The sequence below is a fragment of the Oryctolagus cuniculus genome, chromosome 14 (genome assembly GCF_964237555.1).
Source record: "Oryctolagus cuniculus chromosome 14, mOryCun1.1, whole genome shotgun sequence".
NCBI lineage: Eukaryota > Metazoa > Chordata > Mammalia > Lagomorpha > Leporidae > Oryctolagus > Oryctolagus cuniculus.
This window is the reverse complement of record NC_091445.1, coordinates 93,932,118-93,951,693: the sequence shown is the minus strand read 5'-3', so window position 1 is coordinate 93,951,693 and position 19,576 is coordinate 93,932,118.

Genomic DNA, 19,576 nt, shown 5'->3' with positions numbered 1-19,576 from the left:
GCAAGCACAAAGAGATCCTGCTTTTATTTCATCTCCTTTGCAGCAAAACATTTTATGTAAATGTATGGCTGAGCCGTGGGCAATTGGGAATGCTGGAGCCCGGATCTGAGCGTCCTTAGACACAGGGTCTTCTCAGAGCCTGCTGGTGTCTGCTTAGCCACAGCCCCGTGAGCAGGAGGGGCCGTGCTGGGTTTGGTTCTTCCCAGGACACCAGGAGCCAGGATGAGAGAAGCTGACCCGGGAAGTTCTGTCTTGCAGGTTCTGCAGTGGGTCTGTCCCGTGCCGAGGGAGACGTCCAAGACACCATCCAAGGCTGCTGGCTCTGGGTCAGGCTCCACCTGGGAGGTTGATGAGTCCCTGCGGCTGATCCACAGCCCACCCCAGGGAAGCCAGCAAACTTCACCGCAGCACGCAGGGACTCCAGGAAGAAGCTGAACCCGCACCATGGTTATGTTGGAGCCAACCTGGGCCAAGGGCTCCAGTGTGGACCACATTCAACTCCAAGTCCGTCGAGCTAAACCCGCACCATGGTTATGTTGGAGCCAACCTGGGCCAAGGGCTCCAGTGTGGACCACATTCAACTCCAAGTCCGTCGAGCTAAACCCGCACCATGGTTATGTTGGAGCCAACCTGGGCCAAGGGCTCCAGTGTGGACCACATTCAACTCCAAGTCCGTCGAGCTAAACCCACACCATGGTTATGTTGGAGCCAACCTGGGCCAAGGGCTCCAGTGTGGACCACATTCAACTCCAAGTCCGTCGAGCTAAACCCGCACCATGGTTATGTTGGAGCCAACCCGGGCCAAGGGGTCCAGTGTGGGCCACGTTCAACTCCAAGTCCATCGACAGCGGGAGTATGAGCTGGGCTTCCTGATTCTCCCTCCTGGGCCTGCATGGGAACCTGGATTGTTGTGTTGTTTTGGTTTGGGGTTTGGCTTCTTTTATTTCCTTTGGTGTTAGGTTCCTTGCACAAATAACTTCCATTCTCTCCTTGTCTGTCGGCGTCTGTTCCTTTTTGGAACGTGACTGCATCAGGAGGAGGGATTTGTTTCCGGCTGTCTGACTAACTGCCTTGCCATGAGCTTTGGCCAGCAGAATGCGGCAGGAGTGAGACTGTGATGGTCCACTCCTGCCCAGCTTCCCCTGGGTCCCTGGCCAGGCCCTGTGTGGGCAAGGGGTGGAAGCAGGGCTCAGGAAGCCCCTCCCCAGGGCCAGTTCCCAGCTGATCCACAGGAGTGAGCCCTGCCAAGACCAGCCAAGCCTGGCCCAGACTTCAAGAGCTGCCCAGAGGCCCGGCACGGTTTGCCCGTGGCCGCCTCTTCAGTGGCCGCAGAACTCGAATTGTCCAGGTCCACCCTCCAAGGCTGCAGCTCTCCTCTTGCCCTTTGCTCCAAATCCCGGAACTCGGGACCGTGACTCGGCCAGCAGCCGGGGCTGGAGCTCGCTCTGCATCCCAAAGACCCATCCCACGTGTCAGACGTTGAAATAAGGAAACCTGGGAAGGCTTTTGGGAGCACCTCTCTAGAGGAGGAGGAGGAGGAGTTAGCCTCTCCTCCTCCCTGCCCCTCCCCCGCCCCGCCTTTCTCTGACATTCTGTGGGCTGTCTCATTCCTGCAGAGATCACCCCATTTATAGTCCCACTGCGGCAACAGGGCGAGTGTCTGCTGGGACACGGCGGCGAGGGCCTCTTGTTCTACCTAAAATACAGCTTAGCTGTGATGCCAGCAACGCTGACCCCGGAGGAGCCTGTGGGCTCCCCTGAGAACCCCAGATGAGAACTTCCCTTCCCAGAATGTGAGGGGGGGCTGCCGCTGGTGTGTGGGGGCTGGGCCTTCTCTCTGCTCTCCAGGACTTCTCTGCTCAGTTGCTGCCGAGACCCCCCAGAGTGATAACCAAGCCTAGGGGTCTCCAGAGCAGGGCACCCCACTGTGCCGGGCGGGTCCTGCACTGGGTCTCTCGGGAGCTGGGTCGTGTGCAGCGTTCAGAGCACCTGCTGATGGGGAGGGGAGTCATCACCTTGAACGGAGTCCAGAGAAGCCACAAGATTAGAAGTGCATTCTGGAGGCTGGGCCGTTGCCCTCGACCCGGGACAGAAAAATCAAACATCTGCCGAACTCTTAGGCGTTCATAAAACACCTTCTCAAAACGCCCGTTCTGCTCCTGCAGATGAGGCTACATGGAGGTGGGATTGTAATGGCTACAACTTGGCAGATAAGGGAAAACATGTGAGCTAGGTCCGGTAACTGTCTCCTGGCAAGAAAGGAGCAGAACCGGGGCCCGCGCTTCCCCTGCCTGCAAACGTGGCATTCCTTCCCGCTACCACTGAGCCGTGCGGATTTCCGATTGCAACATTCTGGACTCAAACTACCTGCTGTGGGTTGAGTATTTCTCCACCAAGCGCAGGAGTTCAGCCCCCAAGGCTTGTCTTCCTGATACTAACAGAGTGGAAACCTGATCCCGTTACAATGTGTAGAGGCGGAGCTTTGGGAAATGATTAGACTGGATTAAGTTGTTGGCATGAATCCCGGTGGCTTTATAAGGAAGGAGAGAAGACCACCCAGGCAGAGATGCAGGCTCACAGGTTCCCCGTGACGGTCAGTGCCACCATAGACTCTGCCAGCAAGCACACATGCCCAGTGCCATGACAGACCTCTTTCCTCTATGAAGTGAGCCTGCCTTGGGGATTTCATTATAGTAAAGAGAAACTGTCTAAAGCAGAAAGAATGGCCAGCGTTTCAGGCAGCAGGAAGACAACTCCCCAGGAGGAGAAGTTGAGAATCCGGGGCACTGGCGGGAGTGGACCCACCATGATTGCGAGGTGGCAGAGGGCCCCAGAATGCACAGGAAGAAGCGTGGCCAGGTTCTTTCCAGCTGTGTGGGACTGAGCTTGATTTGGCAAAGTGCCTTGGCCTGAGAAGGTCGTTCCATTCAGCAGTGAGGCCGCAGGAATCCGAGCAACCGGGGTCCGTGCAGTGGCTGCTGTTTCCTACGAGCACTGGACATCCACCTGCTGTGAGTTGTTAAGCATCCGCTCTCTCAACTCCGTTCTTGCGTGTTTAATAGAATAGTATCTCCCTGAGATCTTCCAGCCTTCCAGCTAAGCAGCACGGAGACACCTGTCGCAGAGTGATTGAGCCTTGAGCATTATAATTCTTTATTGCTCGTGAACTCACCTTATAGAGGTTTGACATGATTTGTGTAAGGTTTCACCCATGTGTCGACCCAGCAGCTACAAACCAGAGGGCAGAGCTGCGACACGTCGCCCTGCAATGAGGACCATTGCTGTTTCTGAATGTCCCGGGATAGCTCCATTCCCTTCGTGCCAAGATTCTGCGAAGCTTCCAGTCATGCTGCCATCAATGAGATCCAAACCCGTCATCTTCATAGCCTACCCGTTCACTCTGACCTAAAGGGAGCAGACACACCTGCTGAGGCTCCACTCCCTGAGGCCCATCACGTTGGGGGTGGAGATTCCAACCAACCACAAGGGACACAAGCAGGAGGTGACCCAGAGACAGGAAAGGGGGGAGAGCTGTAGTGAAAGCCAGATCCTGGTAGGAAGTGCCTGACTCCGTCTGGGCGGGGTGCTGGCAGAACCGTGTGTGGACAGGGCCCCTCTAACGGGGTCTCAGACAGAAATGAGAGACGGGTTAACGGACAAAATGCAGTCGAGCTTGGCAGAGCTGAGTGCATAGTCCAGTGGCTTTTGTAAGGTGGACTTTGTGATAGCGAAGCTGAATATGTAGCTGAAGCTGCGTCTCAACGCAGGGTTAGAAGTGAAGCTTTGCATCCCCCGGCTGCCGGGAGCCAAGTGCAGGAGGAGAGACCATGGATGGAAGTCAGAACTGTTCATCAGAAAGGAAGCAGAACTCAAGGATGTGGGAGACCTCAGCCTCTCCATCCTTCATATTTAAAACAAGGAGAAAGCCTGCTCAGGACCACTAAGGGCCTCCACCTGGGTTTCAAAGGACAGGGTCACTGCAAACCCCACATTAGGGCAATGACCAAGGAGCTATGGGGGTGGGTCAAGGGGATGGGGCCTCCGAAGGGTGGGGTGGGGTCACCTGGAAACCTGTGGGCCTGACCCCTGCCTGGCTAAACTCGCTGTGTGCAGAGGGGAGACCACCACCCCCGTGAGTCTGCAGGGCTGAGCCTGGAGCCAGACGGGACCATCCCTGAGCCTCAGACCTGGTGTCGTTCCCTCTCTGAGATCCACACACTTTCCCAGGACTTGTCACCGCTGGTGGTTGTCATCGTCGCTCCCCTTTGGGGGCGGGGGGATGTCTGTCCCACCATTGTATTCTGGAAACACAGACCTTGCTTGATTTTATGAGTTCACAGCTAGAGAGCAGGTGGCCTCAGGGTGAGAGGCACCTGCAGCCCGCCCATGTCTGGCTTCAGTCCCGTTTGGGTGAGACAGTGCACTGTGGGCTTCGGAGTTAAGTGCTGCTGGCTGGGCTGGCGTGAAGGTACTCTGTCTATGAAAGGGGTGGGGCGGAAGGCTGTAGCCTGAACGTCTGTGTCCCCTCAAAGTTCACGTGCTGGGAGTTGATGCACGTGTGACGACCTGGGGGAGTGGGCTAGCGCGTGAGGGCAGAGTTAACCCTGCCGACCACCGAGCCTCTCACCCACCCCGCAGGCCTGTAAACCCCAGCAAGCCGGTGCTCCGTTGGCCTTGGGTTCCTCATCCGTATACCAGGTCCTGACCTCTTATCCTCCCGCACTTCCGTGAGGATCAGATGAGCGCGCAGGTGTGTGACGGCTAAGGAGCCCAACGGGAGCTCATTACCAAGAGCAGAGAAGCCCGTGCACCTCCCCCACCAACACGGAGACAGCGGTTAGTGCTGGGACTGGGCTCGGGCAGACCGCAAACGGACGAACCTGGAACACCCATCCTCCCACTTGCTAGAAGGAGCTAAACTGCATGCCAGGAATCGCTTTGCCCCAAACCAGCTCAGACTGGTATCAGCTAGGAAATGAATGTGATGACTGTACAGAGCTGAGTGGAAGGAATTAAATTGGTATGAAAGTTCATAAACCTTTTCAAGGTTAGAAGCTAGAATGATACAGTAGAGCCTTGACTTCGCCCGCTGGGAGAACATTGCTTCTCCAAATAATGGTGCTAAAAGATCAGTAACAGGTATGCTCTGGGCGCCTGCTGCTGGCCAGGCCTTGGGCGGAAGCGCTCTAGTAAGCCAAGAGAAGCACTGACGTCAGCAGCAAACATCTTAAGGTGACCGAAAGCCACACGGATGCTGCTGCTATTTTTCTTCTTTGAGTATCCAGGAGTGAATTGAATGTCACACCAGTGTCTTGCATGAGCATCCTACACACAGTGATGAATTCATACTTTGGGGAAAACGACATACGTTTGCCACATTTCCTGCTTTCTTCCCAGAAAAGAAAACCCAAGGGAATGGAGGGCCCCTGCGGTGGTCCCAGCCTCGCTCCCTGCCACAGAGACACCTGCATGCCTGCAGCTACGCTTCCCATCCCGGACCCCCTTTCCTGAGTGATGCCCCCTCGCACCCCTTCCTCCTGCCTGTAAGACAACTCAGGCCTCCTGCACCCCACAGCTGCAGTCGCACCTTTAAAGCCGACGCCTTCGCATGATACTAACAGGTCACGTCAGTGAGCCACGCCGCCAGCAGCGCCTCTGTCTCACGCAGCCTCCTGCCCTTGGTCTCCTGCTTGAACTCATTGCTTTGAGTTGTGCATTCAAGCCAGGGAATGCTCTGGGAAGGCAGACTGTGGCATCGGAGGAAACCACGCCTGTGTCGGGGAAACGGTGACTTGGGGCGTGGCGGAGACTGGCTGCTGCCCTGCCGGGGCTCCTGCCTGCTAGCCCGTCCCTGTGCACAGCGCACACCTGTCCTAGAATGGCTGTTGTGAGAAGCTGGAATCAGAAGAGAGTTCTCCCCAAAGCAGCTTTAGCCAGCTGGGTAAAGTGCCCTGGATGACACACAGGAGGGCTGTGGCCACTGTGGGCACCACACGTGGACGCTCCCTAGAAGTAGGGGCCATCCCTCTCTAAACTGTGACGATTAAATGACTTAGACTTTAAGCATCTATGCCAGAGCCTGGTGCAGAATAAGTGTTCCCTGTTCTCAGCCACTCATCTGGACATAAATGTCATTGCCCATAACAGCCAGAGCCTGGGTCCTCGGTCCCACCGTTGGCCCTCAGAGACAGCAGGGCCGGGGACACGGGGATGAGGGCCACAGAGAGTGACCAGGCCAGGGGCTCCTGACTCCTTGTCCGGCGTGCTCTCCACTTCAGTTGCTTGTGACTTACCGCTCCACAGAATTGAGTGAAATCTGGTCGAAGGGAATCTGGGTTCACCCCATCATCTTCCCCCCAAGCTTCCGGTCAGCAACGTCCCAGAATTGCGTTCTGAGTTGGTATCCTCAGAAAATTCTACTCAGTCGCGATCTGAGAAGTGCAGATCACCATCTTGCTGTTAAACAAGTCTTTTTAGGAAATTCAGATAATGTTTCACTGAGGTAAGCATTATCTTATTTTGTTGTGTGTTTGGGCAACCAAAAAGCACAATGAGATGAAATTTTACACGATGTGACATGAAAGCAAACAATTATTCTAAAAGCCCGCGTCGGAGATGGAGGGGACCATTTAGAAATTCCAGGAAATGTGGCGCTGGCTGCACCCATGGGTGCTTTCGTGGCGTATCTATTTGGCCGGCCCTGCAAATGTCAATGTTGAAGAAACGCTGGCTGGACGGAGTTGAGCTAGGTGCTGAGAATGATTTAGGCCCACGTGGGGGTGGCCTGGGCTTTCAGCAAGGCTGTGAATGTGAACGCTGTGGTGCTGTCCTTGCGCTGTCCAGTGTGCACCCCCAACCCTGGGGTATCAGGGGCTCCACGTGAACAAAAGGCACGAGTTGACAGCCTCATCCGCAGGCTTCGGGACGTGACCTTATCTGGAAACACAGTCCTTGCTGATGTAATTGGGCAACTTGAAACTATTAGGGAAGGCCCTAATCTCACACGGCTGGTGTCCCCGCAAGGAGGAATCTGGAGAGAGGGACAGGCACGCGGACAGCGAGGTGGAGGCGAAGACGCAGGCGAGAGCTGGGACAGGGCCTCCCTGTCGTCAGCCTCCAGACGAGTGAGACACTCAAGCCCAGCCGTGGAAGCCCCAGGCCCTGCCCGTGGCATCAGACAACAGCCGCTTAGCCCGGGGCTGGTGCCCCCAAGGCCAGTTGGCGGTAATGACCGGCTGCTACACACAGGCCAGGGCCCCCCACCTCAGAGTCTGGAGTCCAAGGAGCATCAGGAGGTGGAGCTCCCTGGGGCTCAGCAGCATCCGCCCAGGAAGCGCTCCTGACAGCTGCAGCCATGGTCACGGACGTCGGTCACAGACACGGTCACGGACATGGTGGCAGGTGTCGGTCTCCTGCAGGAGGTGGTTTTAGCAGACTCATGGAGTCGCAGCTACCCTGGAGGGAAACTATAGAATAATGGATCTGAGGCACAGAGGGTGAACCCCAAGCTGCCTGGACAGCTCTGGACGTCCGGCCCCTGCAGGGTTCCACCTGCGCCTGGTGGCCTCAGGATGGCCTTGAGTCATGGAACCATGGGCCAGCCCCTCTGGCAGTGAACGGGAGGGAGGTGCCTGCCTACGAGGGTGTGGGCTGCTTAGCTTTCACCCCGCCCCAGGACGCACACAGAGCACAGCCCGACCCAGCCCATGACCTGGGACAGGGTGTGTGGGGAGGAGGGTCTTCAAGGATCCCCCCCGCCCCGGGATGTGCTCCTCACACCCTGACTCCCCCAACACTCCACAGAGGGACGCCCTGAGCCCTGCATTTGCCTGCACCTGACTCAGCACCCACAGTCTACAAGAGGCACTCGACTGACTCAGCGCTCTTTGCGTCCATGTGCACAGAGAAGCCTCAGGCTCCTGGGCAAGTGGATCGGTGGCCAAAAGGACGCGAGGGGACTGTCCTGGAGTGGTGGGCCTGACCCCGCCCAGGGAGCAGCCTCTCCACACGCCTCGCTGCACACTGGATGTCCTCCAACCAGGCTCTCTGCTCCCACAGCCCAAGAAGGTGTTTCCACCAGCGCTCTAGGAGATGAGGCTCTGGGGGCCCTACCCTTTTCAGCAACATTTATTAACACTCCTGCATGTACCGATTATAGAATTGGAGAGGGCAGAAGAAGGGCCCGTGATCTGGAGGAGAGGGAGGTGAAAAAGGAGCCGCCTGGCCACACGGTCACCTGTTGGGCCCCAGGTGTGCGGGGCTTGCCTCCACTGCCCCTCACACTCGGAGGACAGGCTGGACACAGGCCTGGGGAGGCCTGGGCTGAGGGCCCTGCTCTGATGCTGTGGGGTCACCCAGCAAGCATTGCAAAAAGTGCCCCCAGGCCGGAGGGCTGTGGGTGCCAGAGATTCCTGGATTCCCTGCGCTTTGAGGCCACTGCCACAGGCACGTGGGCCCAACGCCTCTGGTTGCGGCTGGGAGTGGGAGTGTGCAGGTGCATCCCGCGCCTGCTCCCAGGAGCAGAAGTTGGAGCACTCCTGCCCCTTGTGTCCTGGCATCGGTCACCCAGGAAAGCAGAGTCAAGCCTTGGTGGGGAAGGAACAGGATCAGCTCCGTGGTGGACATCAGTCCCCAGGGCCAGCAGACCCTCCCGGCAGCCGACACAGGGCCACAGGCCCGCGCACACCCCTCTGTGCTGCACAGGGGACAGAGCTGCAGGCTTGCCCAGGTGCCAGGCGCCATGCATGCTAGTCAGGACAAAAGCGCGCACACGGCCTCTGAATCAGGGAGCGACATCGCTACGCAAGGTGACGAGCCCAGCCAGGCTGCAAGTCCCAGGCTCTCTCGGTGAAGATGTCTCAGGAGCACGGCCCACTCTTAGACAGTGGGCGTGAGTGGAACGTCCAAGGGCATGAGGCTGCCATTCCTAACAGGGTGAGGTTACCTGGGTCCCAGGGTGAACCCCGTGCAACTCCACTGCACCCCAGAACTGCACAGGTTCCCTGGCAGGCAGCAGGGAACAAGCCCCGGGTGTGTGCTGCCGGTGAGGCTGCTCCACGGGAAACCACACTGGGCACAGCGCCGCGCTCCGTGGCTTTCGGAGGGAAACACCAGGACTGCCCGGGAAGAGGCCTCCCAATTCAAAGGCACCCACACTTGAGCAAGGAGTGTGCTAGGGCCTGGGCGAAATCAGCAGCAGCACGTGAGAGGCCCAGAAGCTGAGCAGGGCCCCTGCCCCGCCGCTGTATTGAGGAGCTCACACTGCCCACCCACAGCTGTCACCCGCTGCGGGGGGCACAGGCACAGGGAGCCCAGCCGCCTGCTCAAGGCCTCTCGTGAGTTCCTGCTGCCTTCCCGCCCTGGCTGTGGCCCCGGCATCTGACTCTGCCGCCGCTGGCAAGACACTACGTAAGCCAAGCAAGACCCAGTGCAGGGTGAATTGTCATGGCCTCGTTAAGTGTAAAATTAACTCAGCCAAGTGGACAAGAAATGGAGGCAGGCGTTTGGTGCATCAGTTAAGACGATGCTTGGGTAGACCACAGCCCATATGGTCAAGTCTGACTCCCACTCCAGACTCCAGCTCCCCGCGGCTGTGACCCTGGCAGGCAGCCGGTGAGGGCTCAAGTAGTTGAGTTCTGTCACCCACATGGGAGACCCAGGCTGTGTTCTGGGCTCCCGGCTTCAGCCTCATCAAGCCCTGGTTTCTGGGTGCATTGGAGGGAGTGAACCAACAGATCCCTCCATCCCTCTGCTTTCAAATAAATAAAAATAAATAATTCTTTCAAATATTTTCTTTGTCAGTTTCCCCAAACACCTTAAAGCGTTTCCTTTCACAAGGCCTCAGGGGTGCCCACGGCCACACGCGGTCTCATGCTGCCCGGTGTGTGGATGACCGAATGATCAGATGAACTTGGCCTTTCAATACAGCTAGGTTTGTCCTTTAATTTAAACTGGGACGCTTCATTCCTTCATGTCAGATACTCTGCAGTGCACGCGGGGTCATTCTGGGAAGAGGCTGCACGCAGGCAGCCTGCAGGGACGGCACAGTGCCGTTTCAAGAGCGCGCGCTCTGAGCAGCGAGGGCCGGGCTGGGCTCTCCCAACTTGACCTTGTCTCCTGGCTCACCGGAGCAGCCAGCTTGGAGATGCAGCTCAGCTTGCCCCACGCCCCAGCAGCTGGCGTCTCCCCCAGGCCACACCAGCCCTCAGCTCCCCCGTCCACCTGGCCTGTCTCCTTGGCGCGGATGCACGAATGCAGGGCCTCCTCTGAGGACGCTGCGAGGACTTGGCTCTGTGTTCCGAGTTTTGCGTCCTTTTTCCTTCGTGGAGGTTCAAGAAATCTGCGGGCACCGTTTTCACTTTTCATCTCTTCGAGTTCAGCTCACTCCAGTCCAATCCCGTGGGGCCCCGGGAGAGTCCTCGCCCTTGGCTCCATTCCTGGCTGGAGCGTTCTCACGGGGCGGGCTGACGAGCTCTGTGTTCAGAGCATTTTGAGGAGAGCAGCTTTTAAATCCACGCTGCGAGTGCATCTTCCTCGTCGCCTGCCCCGTGCCACTCGGGGTGGAGAAGGGCCTTCTGGGGACGACGCACTGAGACACCAATGGTGTTGACAGAAGAAAACTCAGCCTGCACAAAGAAATACAAGTAGTGGGAGGCTGGGGGATCGCCCTTTTGAGTGGGTTGAAAAACACAGAAATAGGGGCCGGCATTGTGGCATAGCAGGTAAAGCTGCTGCCTATAAAGCTGGCATCCCATATGGGCACTGGTTCAAGTCCTGGCTGCTCCACTTCCTATACAGCTCTCTGCTGTGGCCTGGGAAGGCAGCAGAGGATGGCCCAAGTCCTTGGGCCCCTGCACTCAATTGGGAGACCTGGAAGAAGCTCCTGGCTCCTGGCTTCAGATCGGCCCAACCCTGGCCATTGCGGCCATCTGGGGAGTGAACCAGCGGATGGAAGACCTCACTGTCTCTCTGCCTCTCCTCCTCTCTGTGTAGCTCTTTCAAATAAATAAATCTTAAAAAAAAAAAAAAAAAAAAAAAAAAAAAAAAAACAGAAGCAGATTGGTGAGGAGGGGTGAGTCGGGGAGCAGCCTGATGAGGTGCAGCAGGGAGTGGCAGGCTCAGGCGCCCTGAACCCCTCACACAGGAAACACCAGCGGGTGCTCCCAGCAACAGGAACGGCCCGGGGGCCCTGGGCCTGCCAAGGAGCGCAGGAGCACAGCCAGGCGGGCACCGTGCGGCTGGCTCCCTCCTCTGCGTGGGCTGCATGGACAGAGGGGCAGCCCGGGCAGCTCTCACAGCACAGACGTTTTCTCGCGGTGCTGCAGGCTGGACGTCCCGAACCTGGTTTTCAGATGCTCACCTTCACACTGCGTCCACGCAGGTCTGCTCGGTGCCAACTGGTGGGGGGGGGGGGGGAGACAGAGACAGAGAGAGACAGAGAGAGAGAGAGAGAGAGAGAGAGAGAGAGAGAGAGGCTGCTCTTCCTCTTATAAGGCTACCTTCCCACCTTCCTTACCCTGGCAGTTTCATTAAACCTTAGTGACCTCCTAGCGGCCCTATGCCCACCAATGGTCACACTAGGGTTACAGCTTCAGCGTAGGAACGGGGTGGGGGACACGGAGCTGTCTGAGCACGCTTTAGAAGAAGGAGATACAGCGGGCGGGGGGGGGGGGTGCACGTATGGGTCATTGACAAGCACCCGGTGACGGTGAGCGATTAGATTCTATCGACAGCGGCTGGCATGGTGGCGCGGCAAGTTAAGCTGCCTCCTGCAGTACCTGCATCCCATGTGAGTGCCGCACGGAGGCCTGGCCACACCTCCTCTGCTTCATACCCTGCCCGCCTACCCGGGAGAGCACTGGGAGACGCCTGAGTGCTTGGGCCACTGCCAACCCAAAGGAGGTCCGCATGGACTTCCTGGCTCCAGCCCTTGCCATTGCAGCCATCCGGGGGGTGAACCAGCAGATGCAGAATCTCTCTCTCTGTTTCTCCCTCCCTCTTTGCCTTTCAAAAGAATAAATAAATCTTTCAAAAATTCAATTGAAATACTTGTGCTTTAATCTGGTTTTCCGGAAGAGACTTCTGCATGTAAGTTACATATAAAATCCCCTTTCTAGAATGAAACTCCTTTCCAAGACATTTAAAAGAGCAGGTGAGCTTTCTGGAAGACTCTGTGTGCAGGGCTTTGGCCAGGACTCGGAGCTGTGAAATACACAGGAATGTTGAGGACGGAATTCCGAAAGTGAACACACCGTGCTGGCCGCACACCTGCTCTGGCTCAGCGCGCGGAGTTCCATGCATCTGCTACTTGCCTCGCTCAGCTCTGCAGGCTGACTGACGGGAGGGGCCCTCACTCCCCCCCCACCCCCCCAATAGATAAGGAATCTCTCCCTGGAGGCAAGACCCAGGCGTGAACTCCCCAGAAGGAGGCTGGGACACACATCAGTCGGTCCAGAAAAGGCAGAACAACCTTGCCGAGCACTTGATGGTCCCCGGGGAGCTTTTCCTTGCTAAATAAATTGCTTCTGACAAAAGCACCAAGCGTCTGCTGAGAGATGAGGCTCGCTCGTCCTGAAGCGCCTCGCTGCCCCCACCGCTGCCCGGCTGCTCACCTGCACCAAGCACTTCCGTCCTGCCCTCCCCGTTCCTGCCCCTGGGAAGGAGGGCGGCTTCTTGGTCCCTGCCGGCTGCAATGAAAGGCAGGCTGGGTCTCCTGGGGGCTGGACACAGGCAGGAGCTGGAGACCCGCTGTGGGCAGTCAGCGTCCGGAGGGGACTCGGCACCTCTGCTGCCCCCTGTCATCTCAGCTCCCACTCGGTCCCGCCAGTCTCCGCTGCAGAGGCGTTCCTGTCCGAGCAGCCAGAGCGCCCCTGCTTTCCAGATGCACCTGCCGTCCCTCTTCTCCGGCCGGCGCTTAGGTCCCTAAGGCTGGTGAATTTTCAGGTGGGTGTTGACCATCTCCTACCCTTAACTGCTGACGTTTGAATCCGACAGTCACGTCTACTGTGGCTCTGCCCCTGTAGTTATCATTTAGGACAGAATTTTCCGTTTTTGCTCAACAAATACTCATGATGTCATTCAAGGGTGGGTGCATTTTGTACTCAGTGACTGGGTCTTGTTTGAGCTAATTCACTTTGCACCATTTGCTGGAACCGTATTTTTTTCTACCTCCTAAAAGCCATTTGTTTAAGTACAGAAATTGGCTGGGTAACCCCACAAATATATTTATTCAATTTATAAAGTTCTCTTTCAATATCCTGGTTTTGTTAAGATTTATTTATTTATTTGAAAGGCAGAGTTACAGAGAGAGAGAGAGGAAGAGATAGAAAGATGTAGAGAGAGATAGAAATAGAGATAGTGAGAGAGATAGAGATAGAGAGAGGGAGAGAGAGAGACAGATAGAGATGATAGAAAGAAATAACAAGATCTTCCATCTGCCGATTCACTCCCCAAATGGCCACAATAGCTGGGGCTGAGCCAGGCCAAAGCCAGGAGCCAGGAGCCCCATCCGGTCTCCCACATCACTACAGGGGTCCAGGGACTCGGATCATCTTCCTGTGCTTTCCCGGGCATGTTAGCAGGGAGCAGGATCAGAAGTGGAGCAGTCGGGATTCAAACTGGCCACCACTCGGTATGGCAGGTGGCGGCTTAATCCCCTGTGCTACAGCGCCGACCAGTGAGATTATGTGCACGGGCAGAGCACCCCTCCCCCTCCCTCACAGCCCTGCTTCTCTCGCTGTGTCTCTAGGGGCTTCGTGGTTGCTGCTATCACCTGATGCTGCCCTGTGCTGGGCCTGGGTTTTTGTTTTTGTTTTTGTTTAAGATTTATTTATTTATTTACTTGAAAGGCAGAGTTATATACAGAGAGAGAGAGAGAGAGAGAGAGAGGTCTTCCATCCACTGCTTCACTCCCCGAATGGCTACAACGACTGGAGCTGAGCCGATCTGAAGCCAGGAGCCAGGAGCTTCTTCTGGGTCTCCCAATTGTGTGCAGGGGCCCAAGCACTTGGGCCATCTTCTACTGCTTTCCCAGGCGATAGCAGAGAGCTGGATGGGAAGTGGAGCAGCCGGGACTAGAACCAGTGCCCATATGGGATGCCGGCGCTGCAGACGGCGGCTTCACTCTGTGGGCCTTGGTTCTGCGGTCCGGTCAGAGGCTCTCCTTGGAGAGGACGACTGCAGTCTCACTGCAAAAGCTTCATTCAGGAAATCGTCCCCTGAGTTGTGTTCTGGGCCTGCAAGTCCACCCATCTCCGTAAGCCAAGGGAGGCAGAGCACCAGCCTACAAAACTCCGCCAGTGTCCTGGGGCCCAGGGACGGAGATGAATCAGTGTATCATTGCCCTCTGTTCAAAAATGCTAAACCGCTACCTCAAAGCTGGCTGAATAATGGCTCCAAATGGAACAGACGTGTCATCTTTGACGTGATTTTCTGAACTTCCCTTCCTGGGCATTAAGTTACAGAACGTATCTACGTAGTCTCTTCCAACTGAAAAGCAATTCCTCAGACTAACGCAGTGAATACTTGTGTTAAAAGTTAAATATGAGGAAGCTTCATAAAGTTCATGGTAAATGGGCTTAAAACATGAGTTTACAGGCCGGCTCCGTGGCTCACTAGGCTAATCCTCCGCCTTGCAGCGCCGGCACACCAGGTTCTAGTCCCGGTCGGGGCGCCAGATTCTGTCCCGGTTGCTCCTCTTCCAGGCCAGCTCTCTGCTGTGGCCCGGGAGTGCAGTGGAGGATGCCCAAGTGCTTGGGCCCTGCACCCCATGGGAGACCAGGAGAAGCACCTGGCTCCTGGCTTCGGATCAGCGCGGTGCGCCAGCCGCAGCACGCTGGCCGCGACGGCCATTGGAGGGTGAACCAACGGCAAAAGGAAGACCTTTCTCACTGTCTCTCTCTCTCACTGTCCACTCTGCCTGTAAAAAAAAAAAGATAAGTTTACCTGGTGCAAAAAAAGAAGGGGGCGGTGCCCCTGTGCAATGGGTTAATCCTCCACCTGTGGCACCAACATCCCATGTGGGCACCGGTTCTAGTCCTGGCTGCTCCTCCTCCAGTCCAGCTCTCTGCTGTGGCCTGGGAAGGCAGTGGAGGATGGCCAAAGCTTGGGCCCCCGGAGAAGAAGCTCCTGGCTCCTGGCTCCTGGCTCCTGGCTTCAGATCAGCTCAGCTCCAGCCGTTGCAGCCACCTGGGGAGTGAACCAGCAGACGAAGACCTCTCTCTCTGTGTTCCCTCTCATTGTTTGTAACTCTGCCTCTCAAATAAATAAATAAATCTCTTAAAAAAATGAAATCCACACCTGGTCTGTGTTTTCCTCAGACTTTTTCAAGACTCCTCCTATTTGGAATAAGTAACAACTGTCTTATGATTTTTTAAGACAAAAATATAGAAAAAATCATGACACTAACTTGTGTGTGCTCCAGTGCAAAGTGGTGCTATTCACATTCACTCACTCACTGTGGATTTTTGCTCTCAGCCATGCTCAGTTGTACACAAACACGTATGTCTAAGCCAGAAGCCTCCACATACTCATCTTGCATTAGAGACTTTTCGTATTAAGTAAAATGAGAGGGAAATGAAGGATGGTCATTTTAATATCAGTTCTCAGTAACAGAGTCTCAGGTTATCATTTTTCTAATGAGTAACTGAATTATAGAGTTCTCCAGAGAAGCAGAATGAGGGTGGATGCCGACGCATATGTACATCTATCCAGCGTTCATCCGTCTGTCCATCCGTCCAGTTAGCTGTCCGTCTACCCACCCATCCATCCATCCGTTAGTCTACCATCTATCCATCCATTTGTTTATCTATAATCAGTCTATCTACCATCTATCTATCATCTATCCACCACCTATCTACCCCTCTGCCCATCTCTGTCTCATGTGAATGTGAGGGTTTGAAGCCCAAAACCTGCAGGGCAGGCCCACAGCTCGGCAGACAGTGGTCGGGGAGAGTGATCGCTCAGGTCCGAAGGCTGTTTGCTGGCAGCACTCCCGCCTCTTCAGTGGAGTCTTTTTCTGCTAAAGCTTTCAGCTAATGGGATAAAGCCCACTCACGCTACGGAGGTAATCGGCTTTGCGCAAAGCCTACCGTTTAACCTCACGTCTCATGTACGAGTGTGTTCACAGCAACATGGGGACGGTGTTTGGCCAAATACCTGGGTGACCTGGTCTGGCCATGAGGACCCAGGGCATCAGCCACCACAGGGACCATGGCAGCAGCTGGTCACAGCCGGTCGCTTGTTGGGGCTTCTTCCAAGTGACTTCCTGCAATGCTTTGCCATAGCAGTGCCACGGGTCTTGCCAGGCCTGGCTCTGGCCTCTGCAGCCTCCCCCGGGGCCCTGCATCTCTTGGTCCAGGAAGTGCCCTGGCTGCAGAGTAACTCAGACAGTAACTCAGGGGCAGGGCTGGCGCCACCTGCAAATGGAAGCCGGAGAGTGAGGGACCTGGACACCCTGGAGCACCCACGTCATTTGCACCCAGTATCCCTGCTGGAGATGCCTCCCTACCACCGTGAGCTCCAGCCTGGGCTAACTCGGAGCCTGATTGCCCCCAGCGTCCCTGGGGCACCATGTGTTCATCTGTGAACTGCAGGCAGCAGCAGGGCCCGCTCCTTCCCTCTGCCTTCTGTGCCCATCCTGCAGCCAACAGGAATGACACGGCAATGGGTGCATCTCAGCATGTGGACAAGGTACTGACAGAAGGCACGAAAACCATATTTCCCACTACCTCTTCTCTTGGGTCTTTTTTTTTTTAATTTTTATTTTTTGACAGGCAGAGTAGACAGTGAGAGAGAGACAGAGAGAAAGGTCTTCCTTTGCCGTTGGTTCACCCTCCAATGGCTGCTGCGGCTGGTGCACTGCGGCCGGCGCAGCGCGCTGATCCGATGGCAGGAGCCAGCTGCTTCTCCTGGTCTCCCATGGGGTGCAGGGCCCAAGCACTTGGGCCATCCTCCACTGCACTCCAGGGCCACAGCAGAAAACTGGCCTGGAAGAGGGGCAACCGGGACAGAATCCGGCGCCCCGACCGGGATTAGAACCCAGTGTGCCGGCGCCACAGGCAGAGGACTAGCCTATTGAGCCGCCGGCACCAGCCTTTCTCCTGGGTCTTGAAAATGGTTTTCCAGAAACTCATTTCAGAATTCCGAATCTCACACCTCCCACCTTTTAGCCAGCTGTTCTGACCTCATAGTAGAACAGACAGACAGTGTGGTCATCATAGAACACACAGACAGTCACCCAACGGGCACCAGATTTCTCAGTGGAGGATAAGTAAGAACACAGGGTTAAATAGCCGTGCTGGGACAGCCGCCTGGGTGTTTGGGGGAAATCACTCCACAGCCCTCTCCTCCATCAGTGTGGTGCCAGGACAGGCTAAGTCCCTGGACAGAATCACCGGCTTCATCTCTGGCGGGAGACCGGGTTCCGCCAGCGGAGTCTCTGACAAGGTAGGGGCAGAGGACAGGAGCAAGCGAGGGCGTCTCTCTCACTTCCTCCTCTCCTGCTCCGGCACCGCTCTTCTGCCACAGGGTGGCTCCTGCCCTGACCACCAATCCTGGTGCTGTCTGCTGCGTGGGTCCTGCCGTGACGGGACAGCACCCAGGCTCTTCCCAGCCAGGGGTCCCAACAACACTTCGGCCTCCTGAGGGACCCTGACGGTGCACACCTGTATCTCCTTGTATCCATCCTTTAGTCTACCATCTATCCATCCATCCCCTTGTATCCAGATGAACTTGAGATCTAAAGATGGCGGCTCAGACCACAGAAGCACTAATAGGCTCCAGGTAACACTTGGGAACTAAGGCGTCGGGAAAGCTCTCAAGCCTGGCACCGGCACGGAAAGCCACAAGTGGAAACAGGAGCACGCTATCTAAAAATAATTAGCTTCTGCATTCAAAAATGTCAGCGAGCTTGGAGCAGGAGCAGGCACTGCCTTTTAACCCAGTAGCCAGCGACTCTTCCTCCCCTCTCTTCTATCTTAACAGTACCTGGTCTTGTTCAGGAATTCACCTGGCCCGGTGATTCTGGGCCAAAGCCTTCACAAACCCATTTCCCAGGTCACTGTCTTGCTTGGATGTGGCCATGGACCTGGCCAGTGAGAACTGTCGGGAAGCTGGCCTTCTCATCTCCCCAGGTGTTGGGCTCACGCTCACAGACATCACAGAAGTCGTTCACCCTCTCACTCTCACCCATTCCGTTAGTGTACGAGTCGGATTCCTGCAATAAAGCCTTCAAGGTCTGCGTCCATTTGTAGAACTCTGAGAGCCAGCTGAGAGTGGAGACGGAGAATTTTTTACTGCCCATCGGAGGCCAATCCTCCCAACAATGTCCCCTGCAGGATCCTCTGTGAAAACTCCAGCATCGCCCTTGACCGTGGTCACACGGACCGAGGGAGTCTGAAAATTATTCTGCAGGATCAAGATGTGAGGACAAGAGGAACCGAAACAAAGAGAACTGAGGATTCTCGGGGCTCCAGGCTGTCTGTTTAATGTCATAAGAAAAAAGAGCAGAGGAGGGGAGATGTTGTCTATTATTTATCAACACCTCTCAGGCAGCCGAATCAAAGCCCCGCTGCCTTTAACAAGGGCAGGCGCTGGCGACGCCCGGGCAGCAAGCTCCTGACCCACAAGGGCACACCCGGCTGCTCCCCTGTGGCCAGAAGCCTGCGGAACAACAAGGTTTTCCCTCCTGCATGGAAATAAGCTATTGTGGGTCACTTCTCCCCACGCTGATGGAAATAAATGATCTATATGTTATGGGTCGTCCCCAGCTTGCAAGCAGTGGAAACAAAGTAGGCAAAAACAAGACCTAAATGCCTGGTTGGTGTCAGGTGAGGGCGGCCAGCCTCATTCCTTGTCCCTGGGGGAGGGGACAGCCGACAGCTGCGGGATGGGAGCCGACAAACAGCCGTGCAGGGAAAGGGAGGCGGAGCCTCTGCAGCCCAAGTTTTCGCCTTTTGTGTTCCCCTGTTCGGGGATGAGACGGCCCCGAGTGTAGTCTCCGGCTGACGGAAATGAGCCAGGACGAGGACAATATGGATGCAGAGGAGACAGATAATGGTGAGAGCAAACTTCACAACTATAACCGAGAGCAAGTGGAATTACAGCGAAGATAAAGAGGCACTTACGGCCACAGGCTGGCGAGGGCACCAAGATGGAGAGGCCCCTGCAAGGGCTAATGGATACCTGAGAGCACACTGGAGACAGAGCAGAGCCATCAACCACAAAGCCCGAGCAATGCACCGCCCGTGACGTCTGTAATGCGCCCCAGGAGCAGCCGGATGTCTCCACGAGCGTTTGTGCTACATAATTGTTTGTTAAAGAACAAAGCAGACACGCGTCCTGCTGCCTTGGATAAGCACCATACACCACTACCCCACGAGTGGGGGGGCGCTGGTTTCCGAGTGAGATTCACGCGACCCAAAGTGGCCAGGAAAAGAGCAGGTGTCACGACCGGCGGCTCTTCTCCGTGAACACGCGAGATACGTCACGTGCCTTCGTGAGGCTGGTGGTCGGGTGCGAGCCACTCTCAGTGTTTGTGTGAATGGTTTTTACCACGTTGTTGTGATTTGATTATGAT